The following is a 20408-nucleotide window of genomic DNA, read 5'->3' as shown; positions in this document are numbered from 1 at the left end:
GGAACAGAATAATTTTAACCCCTGTACCATGGTTTATAACAGGCCTGCTTCTGGAAGCCACCCTTGTTTTCCAATTACCATAGTTACATTTTGTTTTCTCTTTCATAGTTTGCTAAGTTGAACTCAAACACATCAAGTTATGGTTTAAAACACTTTCATTCGCCCTTTATCTCTCAAGTGACTTTTCACTCAATTTTGTTTGCAACCCATCTGCTTTTATCAATCCTCATTGGTATTGTGTTTTACTTGATCTTGTTCAGTGCGATTACTTTGCTGTTTTTGTACTTTTATTCAAGGCCTGTTTTTCCTTTGCATTCTCAAAGACTGGTTATTCCCTCTTGTAACTTTATAAAAATTTCTCTCTCTTTAAGCTTTGAAACAACAAGTCATTTGGACCATGCAATAGATGATATGGTTCCCATGAGTACAGAAAATCCCACAGAAAGAAGCTTTCCCAGGAATACTTTTACTTAATGACCAACAATAAAAACATGGTATTTATAAAGTTCCTTTTGCAAAGTCAAACTATTAAGTTGTTCGCTAATTTTAAAGTAATTTTCAGTCATTTAAAATCAGGTTATTTATAGTAGTCAACTGGACACCCATATTAAAATTGTTTATTTTTGTTAATGAGCTCAATTTCAGCTGTATTAATATAACTGCAATAAGTTATCACATTAAAATACAACAAGGATTACTTTTTTAACAGAAGCAAAAAGTAATAGAAATGAGTTCATTCTATTACATTGCTTCATTTGCTGATTCATGGAAAGTTTTAAGATTGTGGTTCTGCAAGTGATTTTGTTTTAGCACTGAAAGGGAGGGTAAATTAACCAGCGCAATTTCAAGCACAACTTGGCTGCAATTTCTTGACTTCACCCAAAACTAGAGAGTCTAGACCGATGGAAAGGAATATGTTGTGGAAGGTGTTCTCTACACGTGATTGCCTCAGTTTCAGGTTAAATTTTAAACCTGGATTAAGGCAACAAAACACAGAAGTTGCTGTAACTTTCATTATTTTAGATAAAATATCTTCCGGAATTGAGAAAGCAAGGCAATAATTTTGGTCTAATCAGTCAAAGTCTTTCAGCCACATTTCTTTTAAAGTGAGCTGTGAAAGAACATGCAGCTTTAACTTGCACTGAGCAATATCCCACTACATTGTGGAACAATCTATCTCCGGTGAAGATTTATATTGATGGATAATGATCTTTCTGCACTATAGCAGTCAATTAATTGCCGCAATAAATGTAATGCTTAGAGGGACAAATGGCATTTAGCCACACATGATTGAGCAACAGGATACGAGGTGGCCAGGAATGTAAGATGCAGGGAGCTTGAGAAACTGTTCTGAGGTGTAAACAGTGCTTCAGCATGTTAACAGGGTTTCTCCCACCTCTTTGGGACAAACAGCAGTGAGATGGGAACTCTCTCTCCGCTCCGCCCTGCCCCGGGGTGTGGGGGTGGGGGGGGGGGGTGGGGGGGGGGGGGGGGGGGGGGGGGGGGGGGTGGAATCCCTAGCTCTCTGAGCAGGGTTTGTGAAAGGTTAAAGAAAATATTGCATTCTGCTTTGCAAACTTTCAAGTAAAAATTATTAAAAGACAAAGGCCCCTTTGGAAAAAGTATTCCAGTGGGTGTGACACAGAGTGAGAGCGGCTCTATGAAATAGTTGAGAAAAAAAAACTCCAGGATCAGACAGGAGGATGTAGTGATGTGGAGATGGGAGGGAATGAATATGTCACTGTTATGCCCCGCTAATGGTCAGCAGATATACTTATGTGACAGTGCCTCAAAGCAACTCAATTTGGAGTAGTCACTAAGATAAATTGTGTAGAATTTACTGTAATGGATGCAGCCGTGCTCTGAGTGAAACCTCTGAAATGGTAGTTCAACCTTGGACCACTGACTTGATTCTCAGACGGTATCATTGTGTATCTCAACATTTTCTTTTTCTTTACTCATTCACAGGATGAGGGCCTTGCTGCCTAGGTCATCATTTATTGCCCATCCCTAATTGTCCAGAGGGAAGTTAAAGAGTCAACTACATTGCTATGGGTCTGGAGTCTCATGACAGCCAGACCAGGTAAGGATGGCAGTTTCCTTCCCTGAAGGACATTAGTGAACCAGATGGTTTTTTCTCACAATCAACAATGGATTCATAGTCAGCATTAGACTCTTTAATTCCAGGTTTTTATTGAATTCAAATTCTATCATCTGCCATGGCACGATTCAAACCCAGGTCCCCAGTACATTGCCTGGATCTCTGGATTCACAATCCAGTGATAATACCCCTAGGCCATTGCTTCCCTTGCTTTCACTCATATTTTCCTAGGATATCTTCAGCATGACCATCCACATATTTGGTTCTGAACAAGTCAACAAGTCACCAAAGGAGAACTTGGAATAATCCTTACTTTGATATTTAGGCCAATTGGGGGGGAAACTCAAGGTAAAGAATCAAAATTACAGAATGGCAGCAGCACAGGAGGCGGCGTTTGGCGAATCATATCTGTGCAGGGCCTCCGTCAGAGAAATTCACTCAATTCTATTCTCCTGCCTTTCTCCCAAGACCCTGCAAGTTCTTCCTTTTCAGATAATAATCCAATTCACTTTTGAAACTCTCAACTGATCCTGTCTCTATCACATGTGCAGGCAGCATATTCCAGATCCAAAAAGACTTGCTGCATGAGAAGCTCCCTTCTCAATGTCACCTCCAACCTGTACTCTCTTGTTTTCAATCAGTTTCCCCCATCTACTTGTCCAGAAGGAGGCTGGTATCTTTGCCAGAAAATCAGGAATGTTTCCCATGACACCTGGAAGGAAAGTGGTACTGGTGCTAAAAAAACCATGTCTCACTCCATGATTTGTTAGCAAGTGCCACAGTACGTTCAACGATCACACCAAACCAGGCAAAGTGCTACACCATAATTACTTAAAGATTTTTGTTTAGGTAAAGGAAATGTTGGGAAAACAACAACGCTGCTATTTATGAAACAATGTGGAAAATTTCCCAAAAAGCAGGACAGATCTAACCAGCCAGTTACTACCACATCAGTCTACTCGACTGTTAATAAAACCAACAGTGCTATCAAGCAGCACCCACTCAGCAATAACCTGCTCAGTGATGCCCAGATAGGGTTCCACCAGGGCCAATCAGCTCCTGACCTCATGACAGTCTTGGTTCAAACATGGACATAAGAACTGAATTCCAAAGGTGAGTGAGAATGACATCACTTTTCATCAAGGCTTCTTTTGACTGAATGTGGCATCAAGGAGCCTTCACAAAACTAGAGTCAATAGGAATCGGGGGCAAACTCTCCAACTCTGGTTAGAGTCATGCTTGGCCCATAGGAAAGTGGTTGTGGTGGTTAGAGGCAGTCATCTCAGCTCCAGAATATCTCTGCAAGAGTTCCTCAGGGTAGTGAGGAACCATCTTCAGCTGCTTCATCAATACTTTCCTTCCATCATAAGCTCATGTGATGATTGCACAATGTTCAACACCATTAGCAACTCCCCAGATACTCAAACAGTCTATGTTCAAATGTAACGAGATCTGGACAATATTAAGACTTGGGCTGACAAGTGACAAAGAGACATTTGTGTCACATAAATACCAAGTAATAACCATTTCAGTAAAAGACAACTTAGCCACCGTCCCTTGACATTCAAGGACATTATCATCCCTGAATCCACACAAATCACTTTCCTGGGGGTTGCCATTGACCAAACATTATACTGAATTAGACTCACCATATAACTACAATGGCTACAAGAGCAGGTCAGAAGCCAGGAATACTGCAGTGACCAACCCACCTACTAAATCCCTAAAGTTTGTCCATCATCTATAAGTCCACAAGTCCCCAGGAATGTGATGAAATATTCTCCATTTGCCTAGATGAGTGTATCTCCAACAAAACTCAAGAAGTTTTGAAGCTATCCAAGACACAGCAGCCTGCTTGTTTGTCACCAAACCACAAGCTTCTACTCCATCCACTGCCAATGCTCAGTAGCAACAGGGTGTCTGATCTACAAAATACACTGCAGAAATTCACCAAAGATCTTGACGCAACATCTTCTACAGCCACGACCACTTCCATCTAGAAGGACAAGGGCAGCAGATACATGGGAACACCACGCCTGTAAGTTATCATCCAAGCCACTCACGCTTCTGATTTGGAAATCTATCACGGTTCCTTCACTGTCTCTGGATCAAAACCCTGGAATTCCCTCCCTATTATTGTGGGTCTCCCTCCAGCACATGGACCACAATGGTTCAAGAAGGCAGCTCACCACCACTTTCTCAAAGGCAACGAGGGGAGGACAATAAACCCTGGCCCAGCCAGTGACACCCACATCCCATAAAGAGAATTTAAAAAAACCTGGGCAGGTTAGGCAGCATCTGTGGAGTGAAACAGAGTTATCACATCAGATTGATGTTCCTTCTTCAGAACTAATCATTCCTCTGTTTTGATGGAGTGTCATTGATCCAAAACGTTTTCTCTCTTAACAGATGGTGCCTGACCTGGAGTACCTCCAGCATTTCCTGCTGCTCTTTCAGATTTCCCAACATCTGCAGTATTTTGCTGAAGGGACTGCTGAAGAATTCTGAGTGGGGCAGATATTGAAGGATTAAGTTTGCACAGAAGTCTTTAATCAGGTGAATCCTACCGTGGTAGACATTGAAATTTGAATTCAGTAGGAATATTGAATTAAATAGGAATCTGGAATTAGCCTCAAGGTGACTGTGCCACAAAACTCCTTCTGGTTCACGAATGTCTTTTGGAAGGAAAACTGCCAGCCTGACCTGTTCTAGCCTCATATGACACCAGACCTTCAGTAATTCAGATTGGCAATGCTGACTCAGCCAGGAACCCCCGCATCCTATGATTTAATCCAAATCAAAATTCTCTGCCCCAAGACAAGTCTTTGGTGATGATGTGCCCAGCCATGGATAGGCTGAAAAGGTGCTCAAATCAGCTGGAACAGGAATCAAACTCTGTCCTGTAGCAGCACTGACCATCTAGTTAACAGCCTCCCCCGGCTATTCAAGACACAGCAGCCTGCTTGTTTGTCACCAAACCACAAGTTTCTACTCCATCCACTAGTTAAGCATTCAAAGGCTCCAATGTCTGTTGACACATCAAAATGGACTCAGCACATTTAACTGAAGGATTAGTGGTGTATTCCTTTTGACATGAGAAATTGGAAATATATCACCACTGTCGTTAAGTCAAACTCCAGAAATTCTTTCCCTAACAGTAGTGTAGGTGCCCTTACACTGGTTCACAAACTCACCACCGCATTTAAAACATCCAGGCTAAAGGTACAGGTGGTGGGTCTAGCACTTGATGAATTTCTTGTTCAGAGGGTCATCACGGACATGATGAGCTGAAGGGCCTCCTCCTCTGCTATTCCTAAACCATTCCATGATTCGTGAGGGCAATTAGGGATGAGTAACAGGTGCTGGCTTTAATAGTGATGCTTTCATGGCGAGAATGAATAAAACAAAATCTCAGACAAGTATGCAGCTGGATTCTGCAGAATATGTGAAAAAAGAGGAAAAACCGGATGCTGATCCCATGCTTAGATTTTGCTCCATAATATAGCTGTGTGCACCCTTTCACGATAGTGTTCTTCACCGGTGTCTACAGCTGCGCCTGAAGAGGATTTAGAAATGTAAATGCCATGCAAATGAATATTAGATACTTCTCAATTTAAATCTGGTCTAATGGCAGCAGGTGCAATTCAGGGGAAAACTGCTCTCAGAGCAACTTGATACTATTAAGTCCAAAGCGGTCATAGTAGGACTACCAGTCTTAGTGGATAGATTGTCTTGCCAAAACAAAAGGTAATTTTGTCTTTTTGAATACAAATGATCTATGTCCATATCTGCTCTGGGATACTGTTCATTTCTCACATGAACATAACAAGCGCCATGTTCAGAACAGTGCCATCCAGAGTTACCAACTGTCCAAGACTCTCCTGAAGTCTCAAGCAATTGAAGATTAAACTCCAGGAGGGTACCACAAGCTGCACAGGAGAAGAAAAATAATAGGGGTTTTGTTAACTTTTTGTTTTCTTTGCAAGCTTTAATTTATTCATTATAAAAATACTTGGAATTAGAAAAGAGGGTGTTGGATATTCAGTTAAGGATCAACCAGTTTGATTTTGAGGAGTCTTTTTGCTTTCCAATTCCTGGTGGAAAGCAGTAAACTATGAGGCTGGATGTTTCAGGCAAGCAATGATGGAAGTTTGAGAGTGTGTCCATTAGAGGTCATCTACGAAACTTCAAAGAATAGGCCCAAGCACAGTTGGCAATCTTTGTGACAAGCCCTTAATAAAACGTGACTTAATTACCTAAAGTCAATCAAATTGGTCAGATTCTGGCTAAGCACTGCTGCTTGGTGTTCATAAAATCCTTACAATTTGGAAGCGGCCATTCAGTCCATTGAGTCTAGACTGACCCTCTGAAGACCATCCCACCCAAACCCAAGAACAGTTAAATATGGGTTTTACCCTGAAGATACTACTCCAATGGGATCTATAGAATCCCTACAGTGTAGAAGCAGGCCACTTGGCCCATTGAGTCCATGTCAACCCTCCTAAGAGCATCCCAATCAGAGCCCCCCAGCCCATCCCTGTATTTCCCATGGCTAACCAACCCAGCCTGGACACGATGGGTAATTTAACACAGCCAATCCACATATCTTGCACATCTTTGGATTGTGGGAGGAAACCAGAGCACTGGAGGAACGCACACAGACACAGAGAATGTGCAAACTCTACACAGATAGTTGTCTGAGAGTGGGATTGAACCCAGGTCTCTGCTGTTGTGAGCCACCGTGCCACTCACTGAAGTAATGCTGCACTATTTCGTAAATTAACTCTCTGCACATCCGGAGCTTTGCTTCATGTGAGCTGTTATTAACTGCCATCCTCTTTTTTTTCCACAGGGGAACATTATTTTCTTGCAGTTAAAGAAAACATATTCAAGTGCTAACCGTTGAATGTATCTGTACCATTTACTTCAAGAATTCCCTTTTTAACAAGTTCTATATTCTTACCACTCTGGTTAAACATGTTTTTTTTCTAATTACCTTAATGGATTCCTTGCAAATATTTAGCATTAATGGCATTTGTTGATACAATGCAATTCCCGAAATGCCTCCCAAAATCAGAAGCAAGAACATGTAGTTTTTAAGTGTTGTCAAGTCCTTCATGGCTTTGCTCCCTACCATTGAGAGGTTTCCTTCTAATGTGAATGAAGCATTTTGCATGATTATGGATAACCATGTTAATGGTGTAAGGAGAGCCAAAAAAGGACCAACAAATGTGAGAAGACAATTGGTGGAGTTGAAAGTATCATAGCAGTGAAAATTAGTATCTTCAGGAGTCAATAAACTTTAAGGTTTCTCTACTTGCAAGACCGCCTTTTAAGAACTTTTGGAATGTAGTTCTGCGAAGTACTGTGGGGTTTACTAAAGTTTCTATCTTTGGAAACTTTGTTGGGGCATTAAGCTTTCTATGAAATGGTGACAATTCACCCCCTGAAAGTAGACATTGCATTGACCTACTCTGCAACATCTTCTCACTCAACTGCCTTGTGAGAAGAACACAATAAATGTAACTTCTCTTACTCCACCTCCCTGAGTCCTACACACTATTGACAATCAAAACAATGGGACAGATCTCCCTCATTCTTTTGCTCTTATAATCCCTCATGACGTATCAAAAGGATTGAAGACATAGCCAACTTTACCAGTGCGAGAAATGCAAATATCCACTTCAAGGCCAAGAGTCTAATCTTTCACATTGATTTCCTGGAGAGACCAACTCCTAAGTATTCCCCATGCTGCAAGCCATGGGCTTATCTGTATTGGAGGGTTTGTACTTCTACAGCATCATTGTATTCCTAGCTGAATATTGGCTTTTAAAATTCCTCAGTGACAATTCCAGGAATGTAAGTGGAGCTGGCAGCCAAGATAGAAAGCTTATTGCTTTTGCAGTCAAAGAAACGATAGAAACAGTTCAATTTATACATTTCTTTCATGACCTCAAATTGGTGCTGAAATATTTTGAGACAATGATAAAACATTTTGAAGTCTCCCTGTCATAAAGTAGGGCGAGTAGTCCAGAGCCACAGAAAATATTTGTTCTGTTATATGGCAAAGTCAACCATATTGTAGAAATGTAGGTATCTTTTACAGGACTGCAAATGAAGTAGGCCATGCGTCGCTGGCTCACATAATCTTCGTTGGATTTGTCTCTGAAGGTATCTTGTTGTTATGTTGCCTAATACAGGAAAACAGCTTCAGTTTCAAAATCATTTGAGTCACTTGGTGCATATTTGATTTGCTTTCATCGATCATTTCATCTTTACCTCCCTCTATACCCAATTTTTTTTTTCCCCTGTGAGACATGATATTCTCTACATTATGCATAAATGTGAAGGTTAAGAATTACACAGAGCATGTATCAAAGTATCTTACGGCTTTGATGATGTCCACAAGGCACTTAAGCTTTGTTCTTACTAACAGTGTCTTCTGATTTATTCTCTTTGCCATTGCTTTATAACATAGCTCCAGGTATACATATTTAAATGTTCATTTACCAATGGTATAACATTGTTTACCAGAAATGTAACAAACAGTTTCTGTTTCCGATGAGATTCTCAATGTGCTGCAGTAATGGGCCAGAATTCAGTGCTTTGAAATGCCATTAATATTTTTATGTAATATTTATAGGAAATGCCAATGTTTTACCAAGTCAAATGCAGAAACATTTAATGTTGAAAAATTACGGATCCTCAATTTTTTAATTTCCAAAAGGATACCTCGATGTAAAACTGTTACATTTTGAAATATGTGCATTAATGTTAGTTTCAGAATAACAAACATTTTTGCAGTAGCATTTTTTTCAGAGGAATTTCATCTGATTACAAATACTTTGCAATTTGTGACAGCATGATTGATGCTAAGCTTTCATGAGGAGAATTTTAACAGCACCTCTTCAACACTCAATGCACAACCAATTATGCGTCTGAGCCAGTAACCTTGAATTTATGTTGCCATGGCTACAAACTGGTCATGCATTATGGATTATCATTGAAATTCTACACCCTACCTAACATAATAAGATCTGGGACTTAATCAAATCAACCATTCTGTGTTGCACAAAGTAAAGAACTAGCTCTCATTGTTCAGTGTCTAGAGATGGAGCAGGCTGTCGGATCAGCAGCTGCACTGCCGGCCCTGATAGATTGCCCCATATACATCCGAGAATGTATAGACAGATGGTTCTCAAAGCCTGGAATTTCCAACTCAGGAAGCAGCTGTTCAGAGTAACCTCTGCTGGCTCACCTTGTTGTCATGGTACATTGAACATAGACTGAGAATGTGTACAGATAGATTCAAGAGCTGAGTGGATTTGCTCTGTGTGGCACCTTCCCCCCTTCTTCTTTTCCTCCTCAGCGCCTGAAGGCCAGTAACAAGGATCTTCTTTGCTAGAGGCTGGGATAAGCCCTGGAAAGATGTTTTCTTTGCTGCCCTATTTCTGCTGCTTCCCATTGCATGAAGCCACAGTTTTAGACGGGATTATCAGAGTGAATCAGTGCTCTGCAGTTAATGCGATCATTCAGAGACCTTCAATGTAAAACACCCCTCTCTGCTTGTACAGAGCACCTAGTGCAGTTGGCTGATGAAATATAACCAGGATGAGTTTTTTGGATAACAGGCGAAGTAATTCATGAAGATTTCTCACTGAATGACTTGCTTCCACAGTTGTCATAAAGAAGAAATTGCATACAAATATTGTTTTTAGTCAGATATCTTCATTCAGAATTTTATTCAGACATGCCATTCTTGTATCTAAAAAATCAAGTCTCGTCAATCCTGTTTTTGCAATTAAGACAATTAAAGAAAGACTTGCATTTATATAGCATTTTTCACAACCACAGGCTGTCCCAAAACCATCATAATACTTTTCGAAGAGTTCCTCTGTTGCAGTGGAGGAAATGCTGCAGCCAATCTGCACTCTGCAAACACCCACAAGCAACATTGAGATAATTCACAAAAACAGGCCATCTGTTAATGCTGTTGATTGAGGGATAAATGTTGATCAGGTCGTGCAGCAAGACCTCTGCTATTCTAAGTCAAAATAGAGCCATGAGATGTTTCAGCGCCACATAACACCTCAACTAGGATTCTCAAGATCCTCTCGTGTATCCCTTTAATTATTTACCTGCTTTCAGATAACTCCTTGATTCTGTAAACTTTACTTGACTCAATCAGTATAACGCTGCAGAAAATCAGCTGAACAGACTGTATAACATGTTACTGTCAGGTGATTGAAAGTTGCTGAGCTATATGGTTTTAGAAGCAAGGAGCTGCATTTTTGAATTTTGAAATGCCTTGTCAGTCTGGAAATAAGTACAGCTCGCAAAAATTTCTTTCCTCAAGCTTTCATTTATGTGTCCTCTGTGCTACTCCAACTCAGATTGGGCTATCTGAGCATGGCTGGTGAATTGACGATGGAATCAATCTGTTCGATTTACTAACTTACAACTATTGAATCAATGTAGGAGGAAGCCTATTGTGGATCCTAGTGCACTAAGGCTGTTGACTATCACATTGATGCTTCAACAAATGACAATGTGCATTCCTGTAGCACCTTTAAATGGAACAAAACATTCCAAGGCACCTCATAGAAACATAATCATTCATAAGTGGACTCCAGAAGAATTTTGAACAAGTGATCAACATGTTAAACAAACAGGTAGATAGATTTAAAGGAGTGTATTAACAAATGTGAGAGACAGATAAAGAGAGATATAATGGATTATGGTGGAAATTCCAAAGACCGGAGAGGAGGCACCTGAAGCCAGTGTCAATAATGATGGTGAGTGAGAGGGATAGACCAGAATTCAGAGTTGAAGGAACAAAGAGTTCCCTGTGGGTGACAGAATTGGAGGTGGTCACAGAGAATAGGAGAGGTCAAGTCATGAAGGGATTTGAAGAGCAGGATGACAGGATTTTAAAAATTGAGGTGATGATGGATCAGGCACCAGTGTAGTTCAGTGAGGGATAATGTATGTGAAAATGATCTGGTGTGAATGAGAATATAATTAGCGTGCTTTTGAATAGATTGAGTTTATAGAAGGTAGAACATGGAAGAGCAGCCCAGCCAGAGCTTAATCTTTCTAACAGAGTCTGGTCAGTAAGTACCAATTCAACTGGGATTCACAGATGAGCGTGTCCTGAGGCCAGAGTCTCTAGAAAGTAACTCACCAACTCACCGTCCAAAGCCTGTCTATCATCTCCAAACACAAGTCAAACCGAGTGATAGAATTTATTCCACTTGCCTGGATGATTGCAGCTTCAACAATACTGAAGAACTTGACACCATTGCAAGGAACCCACTTAACTGGCACATTATTCAACACCTCAAGCATTCACTCTCTCCTCAACTGGAACACAATGGCTGCAGTGCGTGCCATCTACACAACGCATTGCAGCAGCACATTGGTCTTCTTCAACACTGCATTCCGAAACCATGACCACTACATTCAGAAGGACAGGAGCAGTGAATGAATGGGAACACCACCACCTGCAAGTTCCCCTGCTAGTCACTCACTACCCTGACTTAGAACTATACTATTCATTATCACTGGTTTACGATCCTAAAACCATCTTATTAACAGCAATATAGTTGTCACCATGTCCGATGGACTAGTGATTCAAAAAGGCACTCATCACCACCTTCTCAAGGACTCTTAAGATGGGCAGGAAATACTGGCCTTGGCAGTGATAATCACATCCCTGAAGGAATGATAACAATTTTGAACTCCGCACTGGCACATCTTGTAGCAATGGTGACTGGTTTACAATTAGCAATAGGAACCCTAGACCAAGAGTACTAAGGTCAATTACAGAGCCCAATTGCAACCTCATACTTAGACAGCTATAGACAGAAATTGATATCTTTAAGCTTACATTGACTCTTGCCACACTATTGAGTGCATTTAAACTATGAGGAAAAGGACAGATAATGGTGAAATGACTACTCTGACTGCGAGATAACAGCATCAGGAAGATAACAGAATGAAAGTTCAGCTGGTTTTCTAATTTGTCATCTTATTGCCAGCTCGTCACCTAATGTTAATGCAGAAATTTAGGCCATATCTTCTTTAAATTCTTTTTCTACATCCCTGCACATCATGGTCAGTGCAATTCTTTCCTTGTTATGAGCTTTCCTTCTCAGGATGTAATCATAGCACGTGGAATTCATGTCAGAAAAGTCCCAGTTAAACTTTTAAATCTCTTCAGAACATGTGCAAAAGCGTGTTCACAGAGAGAGATGTTATTCCTTTGGTTAAGTTTATGAAGGTTGATCTTTAATCCTTTCAACAATTAAGCCACACAACATTCTTCTAATTTTTGAATATTTGACTTAAAGTTCAGTGCATGTGAAATAAATGCAGCAGCATAAAAAAGACTATGTGTTAATAGACCTTGAAAAATAATTAGAATTTAAGTGCACTACTTAGATTAAAAATCAAATTATGCAACAAGCACTGCATAAATGAAACAAATTCCCCAATACTTGAACATACTTTACTATATCATTATGCTGATCCCCAATTAATAGCTGTTGACAAAGTCTAGACAGCAACCTAAATCTTCAGTTTATGTCATAATCACCATACGGATTTGAAATTATTCAGCTCTTTTAAAAAGCTGACACTCACATTCAGAGAGATAATGTCAACCCTTTTAGCTCCTGTGTCACCAAATGGTGTCAAGTTCATTTTCAAAGGAAGTCAACACAGTGATATTTTAAAAATTCTATGACAGATGCTTCCATAACAGTCTTAGAAGGCAAACAAAAGCAGTATTATGAACAGGTACAGAAATTATAACGGTAAGGTTTTCCTTCTCACCGATCCTTCCCTTTCAACCCCACCCCAATTTGTTGCCCTTCCATTCTAAAGGGACTGATGAGTGACATCATGAGGATTGGGGGTTTTGCCAGTCTCCAATTAACCCTCCCAAGAGACTATCCTTCAAACTTCAATCTGCATGGCGAGGATAAAACGCACTTTGCTGTTATCACAGAGAGGTGATAGCACGTCGACAATTGAGTTCACTCTAAAGCTGACTGCCTTACACAAAGGAAGTGTCAGAAGTCTCAGGGTGCTGATGCATCACAGACGCTGGTTTGCAACTAGTGTCATTACAGTGTGATGGAAATCTTTTGCATCTTATATTGAAAGGTTTTCAAGAATGAAGTGGAAAAGTTCCCAGTTTGGGGAATGGATTTTCTGAGCTCCAACAAATTGTCATTCTGCTTCAAGCGTGAGGCATTACTCTTGGTGCAAATCCAAAGGAGACCTTCAAATACAAACAGACTCTGCATTTTCACAAGGGTATTTACATTGCCACCCTTGTAGAGATGCTTCAGATCTATGTGATAACAGTAATGCAATTGGAAAACAGAAACATCGGAGAGACATCGGAGACTGGGCTCATTTTCACTCATGTACAATTTCTAGCATGGATTACTGAAGGACATAATCTTCAGTATTCCTCTCTATCATCCAGGGGCATTGAAGGCAGTCACAATATTGTCTAATCACAGCCACAAGAGCAAAGATTCATAATTCAACTTTCAGACCCTCTTGGGGAGTGTTGCTCGATACAATCATACATTTACCCACAATATCATTGGAATCAAGAAATGATATAGGTTGAGTAAAGTTTTTAAGTCTAATACTTCACTGACTTTTGAATAGATGGTATGTATTTTATACACTTCAGAGCTATACAAAAATGACTTACTAGTCTGTATGTCTGTCACAGAAATTTATTTCTTAAAATGTCTGTTCCATGCTTAGAGTTCTTTACTTCTCACAACTTTTATCATTTCTTCACCATTATGATTCCAGATCCAGGTTTAACCAATCAAGCACAATGAATATCAACAGTAAACAGTCCCAGACAGTCAAACACAAAACAATTGAAAATTGTAGATAATAGGGTGAGGATAAGACAGAGGTGACTTTGTGTGAACTTAAACAATACTGGGTGAGTTCCTTTACTTTTTTCAATGTATTAGTTGAGTTTAAATAGAATTGTTTTATAAACAATGACATTTGAATGGAATCATTTTCACCACCAGTGCAATTTTAAATATTTGAAATATATTCTATGACTCTACTTGCTGAAATCCTGAGTGCTCTTTGAGCCTTCCCATGATCCATCCATTGAAGCCCCATTGACCTCCTTTGCAGTGGTGAGGCTAACAGGCAATAGAGAAGCAAATGTAAGTTGGCTGGGCTTACACTGTTTGTGCACCAACCAAAACTGATGAGATGCAGCAACCACCAAGATCAGACGCAAGTTGAAAAGCTTGTAAGTGTGAAGAGCCTGGAAAACTTCCTTAAAGGATTTCTGCTGAAAATATGTTGAACCCTTGCCTTCTTTTGAATTTCTTCCTGTACTTGACTCTGATTGCCATCTCACAGGGCCAGTATATTAGTAAGGGATTTTCATTCACACAAACACAGCGAGAATGAGCACAGTTTGTCCCATAGGTGTATGAGTGAATGACATCATTGTGTAGGAGGAAGAAGGATACAACGGAATGGAATTAATGAGAATTCAACCCACCAGCTACTTCCGTCTACTCACTTCTACAAGCAGAGGAATTCATATCCCTCTGAAGAAGTATGCCAAATAAACAATATGATATAATTCATCCCTGCATGCTGTGCTGTAAGCAACTTAGCTCTCCACACCTCTGTCTCAGTGGGAATTATGATAATCACCATCATGTGCATACAATACAGAATCAATTCAGGAAGCAATGAATCTCCAAATTCAGTGATGAAGCATTTGACTGTCATAAGTGTTAGTTCATTTCAGAACAAAGCAACAGAGAGATCAGGTCAGGCATGTCTAAATTGGATTGCTGGCTTCTCTAAGGTCTTGATTTCGTTATATATATATATTCACGGGATGTAGGAGTCACTACACTAGCATTTATTGCCCATCCCTAATTGCCCTGGAGTAGGTAGTGGTGAGCTGCTTTCTTGAACTGCTCTGCTCCTTGCAGTGTAGGGACACCCTAAGAGATGTTAAGGCTGAAGTTCCAGGATTTCGGCCAATTGACAGTAAGGGAATGCTGATACAGTTCCAAGTCAGGATGGTGTGAGATTTGGAGGGGACATGCAGTGGTGGTGTTCCCATGCATCTGTTACCTTTATCCTTTTGATGATGGAAGGTGCTGTCAAATAAAGCTCGGTGAGCTGCAGTGCATCCTGTGGATGGTACTCATTGCTACCTGTGTGCATTAGTGGTAGAGTGAGTGAATATTGGAGGGGGTGGATGGATGCCAATGAAGTGAGATCGAGTCATGGAGTCATAGAGATGTACAGCACGGAAACAGACCCTTCGGTCAAACTCATCCATGCCGACCAGATATCCCAAGCCAATCTAGTCTCACCTGCCAGCACCCAGCCCATATCCCTCCAAACCCTTCCTATTCATATACCCATCCTAATGCCTCTTAAATGTTGCAATTGTACTAGCCTCCACCACTTCCTCTGGCAGCTCGTTCCATACACGTACCACCCTCTGTGTGAAAATGTTGCCCCTTAGGTATCTTTTATATCTTTCCCCTCTGACCCTAAACCTATGCCCTCCAGTTCTGGGCACACCCACCCCAGGGAAGAGACTTTGTCTATTTATCCTATGCATGCTCCTCATGGTTTTATAAACCTCTATAAGTTCACCCCCTCAGCCTCCGATGCTGCAGGGAAAACAGCTCCAGCCTGTTCAACCTCTCCCTATAGCTCAAATCTTCCCTGGCAACATCCTTGTAAATCTTTTCTGAACCCTTTCAAGTTTCACAACATCCTTCCGATAGGAAGGAGACCAGAATTGTATGCAATATTCCAAAAGTGGCCTAATCAATGTCCTGTACAGCCACAACATGACGTCCCAACTCCTTTACTCAATACTCTGAATAATAAAGGAAAGCATAACAAACACCTCCTTCACTATCCTATCTACCTGTGACTCTACTTTCAAGGAGCTGTAAACGTGCTGTCCAAGGTCTCTTTGTTCAGCAACACTCCCTAGGACCTGACTATTAAGTGTATAAGTCCTGCTAAGATTTGCTTTCCCAAAATGCAGTACCTTGCATTTATCTAAACTAAATTCCATCTGCCACTCCTCAGCCCATTGGCTCATCTGATCAAGGTACCATTATAATCTGAGGTCACCTTCTTTGTTGTCCACTACACCTCCAAATTTGGTGTCATCTACAAACTTACTAATTATACCTCTTATGCTCACATCCAAATCAATGATATAAATGATGAAAAGTAGTGGACCCAGCACCAATCCTTGTGGCACTCACAAGGTCACATGCCTCCAGTCTGAAAAACAGCCCTCCACCACCACCCTCTGTCTTCTACCTTTGAGCCAGTTCTGTATCCAAATGGCTAGATCTAACATTGCTAACCAGTCTCCCATGGGGAACCTTGCCGAACACCTTACTGAAGTCCATATAGATCATGTCCTTTGCTCTGCCCTCATCAATCCTCTTTGTTACTTCTTCAAAAAACCCAATCAAGTTTGTGAGATATGATTTCCCACGCACAAAGCCATGTTGACTCTCGCTAATCAGTCCTTGCCTTTCCAAATACATGTACATCCTGTCCCTTAGGATTCCCTCCAACAACTTGCCCACCACCAACATCAGGTTCACTAGTCTATATTTCCCTGGCTTATCCTTACCACCATTCTTAAACAGTGGCACCACGTTAGCCAACTTCCAGTCTTCTGGCACCTCATCTGTGACTATCGATGATACAAATATCTCACAAGGGGCCCAGCAATCACTTCCTAGCTTCCCACAGATTTCTAGGGTACACCTGATCAGGTCCTGGGGATTTATCCACTTTTATGTGTTTCAAGACATCTAGCACTTCTTCCTCTTGGGAATAAGGCAGAGCAGGTGACTGAGGTGTCAGTGGGGGAGCACTGTGGGGCCAGTGACCATAATTCTATTCGTTTTAAAATAGTGATGGAAAAGGATAGACCAGATCTGAAAGTTGAAGTTCTAAATTGGAGAAAGGTCAATTTTGACAGTATTAGGCAAGAACTTTGAAAAGCTGATTGTTGGCAGATGTTCACAGGTAAAGGAACGGCTGGAAAATGGAAAGCCTTCAGAAATGAAATAACAAGAGTCCAGAGACAATATATTCCTGTTAGGGTGAAAGGAAAGGCTGGTAGGTATAGGGAATGCTGGATGACTAAAGAAATTGAGGGTTTGGTTAAGAAAAAGAAGGAAGCATATGTCACGTATCGACAAGATAGATCGAGTGAATCCGTAGAAGAGTATAAAGGCAGTAGGATTATACTTAAGAGGGAAATCAGGAGGGCAAAAAGGGGACATGAGATTTTTTTGCAAATAGAGTTAAGGAGAATCCAAAGGATGGAGATGTTTTGTCTTGGATGGAGTTCAGCTTCTTGACTTTTGGAGATGCTCCCATCCAGTGAATGATGGAATATCCATCACATTCCTGATATTTGCCTTGTTGATTATGGGCACATTTTAGGAGTTAAGATCTGAGTTACCTGCTGCAAAATCTCCAGGCACTGATCTGTTCTTGTAGCCGCAGTATTTATGAGATGAATCTGGTTCAGTTTCTTGTCGATAGTAACAAGAAGGATGTTAATAGTGTGGGACTCTGTGATGGTAACTCCGTTGGCTGTCAAGGGATAACGGTTAGATTCTCTCTTTGGAGATGGTCATTGCCTGGCATTTATGTAATATTAATGTTATTTGGCACTTGTCATCCCAAACCTGGGGATTGTCAAGGTCTTGCTGCATTTGGACATGGACTGCTTCAGTATCTGAGGAGTCACAAATAGTGCTGAACATTGTGTATTCATCAGCAGACATATTTACTTCAGACCTCATGATGGTAGGGTTGGTCATTGATGTAGCAGCTGCACGTATTGAGAAAGTCCTGCAGAGATGTCCTTGAGCTAAAATAATTGACTTCCAACAATCACTACTGCATTTCTTTGTGTCAGGTATAATTCTAAAGAGCAAAGTTTTCATAGTGATTCCCATTAACTCCAGCTTTGGTAAGATGGCTTAATGCGATCTTGATTTCAAGGACAGTTATTGTCACCTTACCTCTGGAATTTAGCTCTGGATACAGGCCCGGCTGATGCTGTTGTATTTGGATTTGAAAGGGTTCATTCTTGACTGAGTGCAATAAGCATTAGAAGTCAGCATCCAGAAGGAACTTGCAGGGGACTGACAGGAAGCTAAGGTGCTCTTTGCAGTAATAGAGATCAGTGTTCATATTAATTGTAAATAGTTGCAGTCAGACAATATACTTTCTATTGTTTGCTTAGTTTTCGAGTGAGACTGGACAGTGGCTATTCTCATCCACACAAGACCACTTCGGGCTTGAAGGAACTTCATCACAATATGACCTTCACTTTCTTCACAAGTGAAACATGCTCCTCAACCCTGCTAACAGTCAAGTGAACCTTCTCTGAACTCCTTCTAACATGCTTATATCCTTTCTTAAATAAGGTCACCAAAACTACACACTGTAGAGATAGGCAATAAATGCTGACCCAGCCAGTGATGCCTCTGTCCCGTAAGTGAACTAAAAAAAAATAGTCTTACCAATACCCCAGCCAAACATTCCTACCTTCCTGATCCATTCTCCTTGCAACAAATGGCAACATGCTATTTGTTGTAAGTAACTCATCCTCTGACTCCCTAAAGACTTTCCACATATTAGGGAAGTGATGGAATATTCCCCATTTGCCTAGATCAATTTAGCTCAATAACACTCAAGAAGCTCCACACCATTAGGGTCAAAGCAGCCCACTTGATTCACATTCCCATCTCCGATCTTAAGCATTCATTCCATCCAGCACTGACCCATAGCAGCATCAGTGTGTATTATCTATAACGATGTGCTACAGTAACAAAAGGCTTCTTCAACAGTACATTCCAAACCTACAATCTCTACCACCTAGAAAGTCATAATCAGCATATACATGGGAACAGCGCCACCTTATAAGTCCCATTCTAATCACAACCATCCTGACTTTGAAACATTTTGCGACTCCTTCAGTATTGCTGGGTTATGAACCTGGAACTCCCTCCCTGTAGCCACAGAACATGGATTGCAATGGTTCAAGAAGGCTCACCATCACCTTCTCAAGATCAGCTGGGAATTCTCAATACATTCTAGTGAAGTCAGTGATTCTCTCATCCCATGAAATAATAAAAAGCAAAATTGAATGAATGTTTCACAAACACCAGGGTCTGGATTTTCTTATCAGACTTTGTAAACATGAGAGGGGCTTGTTTCAGGTTTTGGAACCAACCTGTGTCAGGGACTATAACCTGTATGTAATTTTTAGGGAGCTGGGATGCTGTTCCATCCAGTAGAGTTGAGGTGAAAATGGAGATGGGTGATCTAAATCTAAAAGGTTATAATGCTGTGCCACTATTGTTGTTCCCAATATCCGTGTTCCATCCTTGTACTTATACAGGCGACATTCTGGGAATCTTAAACATTTACCTGAAAAACTTGTCAATGCTCTTTAATAACACTCTCTGAACACTGGCCTCCAGAAGGATTATAGGGGTAGCTATTTAAAACCCTGCATGCTCCAAAACTCTGTGCCTTCACTTTACTGACTTAGAACCCCTCCAATGCATGCAGTGATTGTCCTAACTGTCCACTCCTCTCACCTTCACATACAACTGTTGTGGATCTAACCAAATTGTGCAATTGAGCACACCAGCCTGTTTGATTGAAGGCCTTTGTGTGTTAATTGTGTAAGTTAGGTTGATATAAATACAGGTGGGGCACACTGACAAGATAATTGCTGAAGCACATAGAGAGAGACAGACAGCTGGTGGCTCATTTGTTGACATGCTTGCCTCTGAATCTCAAGCTTCTGGATTTAAGTTCCATGCCAGGGCCTCAGCAGAAGGATCAAAAGTAAACACAGGCATGCAGCACTAGGGGAGTACTACACTGGCGGATATGAGATATGAAGATGAGATGTCAATTTAAGATGAGATGTCAATGCATTCTTCAGTGGATATAAAAGATCTTAGTGGTATTTCATTAGAAGGGTGAAAATGGATACTTATGGGCATTGATGGTGGGCTGTAAAATTTGAAGTTATACATTTGTACTGTCTCACTTTGTGAATACATTTAAAATGGAGTAAATATTGACTTTTTCCATTTAGGACTGAGATGAACAATTTCTTCACTGAGACCTAATGGAGTTAGAGTTGTGAGGAACGGATGAGGACTTTCACATATTACTCTTTGGAGAAGAGGAGGATGAG

This window comes from Chiloscyllium punctatum, chromosome 3, assembly GCF_047496795.1.
Source record: "Chiloscyllium punctatum isolate Juve2018m chromosome 3, sChiPun1.3, whole genome shotgun sequence".
Classification (NCBI taxonomy): domain Eukaryota; kingdom Metazoa; phylum Chordata; class Chondrichthyes; order Orectolobiformes; family Hemiscylliidae; genus Chiloscyllium; species Chiloscyllium punctatum.
This window is presented reverse-complemented; position numbering follows the sequence as displayed.